The sequence below is a fragment of the Tachyglossus aculeatus genome (genome assembly GCF_015852505.1).
Source record: "Tachyglossus aculeatus isolate mTacAcu1 chromosome 12 unlocalized genomic scaffold, mTacAcu1.pri SUPER_6_unloc_2, whole genome shotgun sequence".
Lineage (NCBI taxonomy): Eukaryota > Metazoa > Chordata > Mammalia > Monotremata > Tachyglossidae > Tachyglossus > Tachyglossus aculeatus.
This window is the reverse complement of record NW_024044829.1, coordinates 6,554,926-6,558,994: the sequence shown is the minus strand read 5'-3', so window position 1 is coordinate 6,558,994 and position 4,069 is coordinate 6,554,926.

Genomic DNA, 4,069 nt, shown 5'->3' with positions numbered 1-4,069 from the left:
TGCATGCCTACCAGCTCTATTATACTGTACTTTCTCAAGCACCAGGTACAGTGCTCTGCATGCAGTAAGCACTCAATAAATATGACTGATTGATTGCAGGTGGGGTACGAAGGAAGATGGGCATGGCGGTATGAAGGATAGCTCTTCATAGACCAAACTGTCTTACTAAGACTTTGAATGAACCCTCTCTCTACATTCTATGCCAGCAGGGAGATCAGGGATGGTGTGGGGTCACAGTTTGGTGAGGGTGGGCGTGGGTGAGCAGGTAAGCTGAGTTGGGAGCACATTTAGGAGGATGGAACACTCCAATTCCCTAAACCCATTCTGTCCATCCCCATGCTTCAGTCACTTAATCCATACTGTCCAGGCTTGAGGAACTGGGAAACCTTCCCATGGGAAGCTTTGTTGGCCAGAATAATGTAAAACAAAAATGTAGGATTGGGATGGGATATGACAGAATAGGATGAAAAGGGTCAGGAGAAGGGGGAAGAGAAAGATGATGCAAAGTGAAAAGCTATCCTACTGGATAATTATCACCTAGGAAATAAGATAGTTGACGGCTGCAGACTTCTTGTTGGGAATTGAAGTATCATCTTCAGGTCTTTGCCAGTGACAAGCTTCAGGTTGGACATATCTTATTCTTATAGTTATCCATTCTCACTATTACTACTATTTCCATGATAGCAACTCTGGTTTTATGAGGAAATATGAGGCCAATATCTCGGACAAACCATGCATAAGTGTTTGATCCAGGGCTCACCCAAACATACTGCTGACTTGTGAGTGTTCACCAGCAGCATCGGCAGCACACAGGCCTCTGGATATTCTGGTGGGCATCGACCTAGCATAGGTGTTACTTCAAATCTTTTTGGAAGTACATAAGAGACTTTACTGGAATGTAAAAAAGCCTTATTGCATCTTGGACAATTCCTGAATGACTGCATTTGGTGTGGCAGCTTGGAAATTATTGGGCAGTGGCTATCACTTCAAAGAACTTCATGCCATGGAATTATGCATGGTAAAGGAGTAATCAGGTAAAGTAAGAGCTAGATCTCCAAGGTTCATACCAAGAGCATCTGTTGTACCAGAAAGATCTTCTAAAACTAAAAAAGTCAATAAACAGAAAAGGGAAGGGTCCAATCAAGCAGGCCTCAAAGCAGTCAAGGATTTTTTGGGGTTTTTAATGGTATTTGTTAAAAGCTTACTATGTGCCAGGCACATTATTAAGCACTGGGGTAGATTCATTCAGTCGTATTTATTGAGTGCTTACTGTGTGCAGAGCACTGTGCTAAGTGCTTATACAAGCTAATCAGGTTGGAAACAGTCCACGTCTTACATTTTACAATCATAATCCCCATTTTACAAATGAGGCAACTGAGGCACAGAGACGTTAAGTCACCTGCCCAAGGTCACACAATAGGTAAATGGCAGAGCCAGAATGAGAACGCACAATACTCTGACTCCCAGGCTCATGCTCTATCTACCAGGCCATGCAGCTTTTCTTCAGCACTTAAGACCCGGGAGAAGTGTCCCCAAGAGAGGGGTCCCCATTAGCATTTCCACTCCCTCCCTCCTATACCCCTGCACCAACGTATTCCACAAGTTCCCACTTCCTGCTGACACTTTCCTTTAAGAAGTGCTATCCCATTGAGGTTGGAGAGAGGCATACTCAAATCAGCTGGCAACTGAACTTACCTTTCAGCTAGAATCTGATGATGCGAGATGAGTTAATGCCCTGTAAGACTATGACCCTCAGATAGCTAGACTTTTCAAATATCTAGCAGCGGCTATGTTCTAAAGATACTGGATTAATAGGAGATCACTATTGATCATTGAATCATTGTTTTCTACACCAGTCAGTGAGCTCTAAATGGGGAAAATATTCCCCTTTCCTGGAAAAATTGCAAATAAATAACTGAGGCTTCTATCACTGTGAGCCTGGAAGTCAGAGGACCTGGGTTCTAATCCCAGCTCAGCCACTAATCTGCTGTGTAACCTTAGGAAAATCACTTCCTTTCTCTGGGCCTCAGTTGCCTCTTCTGGAAAATGGGGATTAATTACTGCTCTCCCTTCAACTTAGACTGTGAGCCCGTTTAGGAACAGGAATTGTATCTGATAATAATAATAATAGTATTTGTTAAGAGCTTACTATGTGCAAAGCACTGTTCAAAGCACTGGAGGGATACAGGGTGATCAGGTTGTCCCACGTGGGGCTCACAGTCTTAATCCCTATTTTACAGATGAGGGAACTGAGGCACAGAGAAGTTAAGTGACTTGCCCAAAGTCACACAGCTGACAATTGGAAGATCTGGGATTTGAACCCACAACCTCTGACTTTAAAGCCCGTGCTCTTTCCACTGAGCCATGCTGCTTCTCTAATCAGATAATCAGATAATCTGATCTGATTATCTTGTATTTATCCAAGGCTTAGTACAGTCGTTGGTACGTGATAAGTACTTAACACAGAGCATCATTATTACCCTAACTCTCGGGTCAAGACAGAGAGTATTTTTCCATCCTATACAATTGATTACCTGAAGATTAAAATATAAAGAAAGCTCTCCCCTCCATGATTCCCAGATTCTTGTTCTGAAGAGGTAAGAGTGATTACATTGGTTTTGAGGAACATAGGGACCCAATCCCTTGAGATTTTGACAGCATATCTGACAGTCCCCAGTAACTGTTTGACAGATGGGTGGCAGGGCTTAATTGCTCAGTGCTCATTTCAGAGAATATGAACCTATAGTCAGGGAATCCAGGTCCGTTAAGTATAAACCGACTGTGAGGCTGGTTTTGGGTAGGGACCATCTCTATATGTTGCCGACTTGTACCTCCCAAGGGCTTAGTACAGTGCTCTGCACAAAGTAAGTACTCAATAAATATGATTGAATGAATGAATGGAGTTTGGGGAGCTATTTCATAAACTAGTGCAGTCTGCCCACTAACATCTTTTGCCCCACTTAACCCAGCCCCAGAAAATAAAATGCAACCTGTTGTAAAACTCTCGCTGGATTCAAATAGTAATAATAATTCTGACCTTTGTTAAGTGCTTACTATGTGTCAGACATTGCTCTAAGTGCTGGAGTGGTTACAAGCAAATTGGGTTGGGCACAGTCCCTGTTACATTTGGGGCTCACAGTCTTAACCCCCATTTGACTTATGAGGTAGCTGAGGCACAAAAGTCAAGTGTCTTGCCCATGGTCACACAACAGATAAATTGCAGAGCCAGGATTAGAACCCAGGTCCTACTGAATCCCAGGCTCATGCTCTATCCACTAGGCCGTGCTACTTCTCTGCAAGAACAGGGCGAACTATGGCCTCAGAACAAGTATGTGCTCATGTTCTTTCAACCCAGGGAGAAAAGGAAATAGAGATGTATTGGGACATCAATCAATCAATCAATAAAATTTACTGAGTGCTTACTGTGTCCAGAGAACTGTACTAAGTACTTGGGAGAGTACAGTGTAATGGAGTCGGTAGACACTTTCCTTGTCCTCAAGGGGCTTATAGTCTAGAAGGAAATGGTGTGTGTGTGTGGGGGGGTGTTGGGAAATATTTTGCAGGCTTATGAAAATTGAACACTACTAGCAAAGCGTATTTAAAGTGATTTTTGTATTCAGTAACCCAAATAATAATTGGGTTATTTGTTAAGCACTTACTCTGTGCCAAACATCATACTAGGCTCTGTGGTAAATACAAAATAATCAGTTCAGACACAGACCCTGTCCCACCTTGGGTTCATAGTCCAAGATGGAGTGAAAACAGGTACTGAACCCCATTTTACAGATTAGGAAATTTAGGCACAGGGAAATAATTACCCAAGGGCACACAATAGACAAGGTCATAAGAGCTGGGTTTAGAATTCAGATCTACTGGGTTCTAGGTGTGTGCTATTTCCCCTAAGCCATACTGCTTCTCAGGCATGTCTGCATGTCTCTTCCCAATATGTGGAAATATTGGCTAAGACTGGATCTGGGGTGGATTAGGGGGACTGGGTGATTTGTTCCTTATCATATTATATGTTGCAAACTCGTACTTCCCAAGCGCTTAGTACAGTGCTCTTCACACA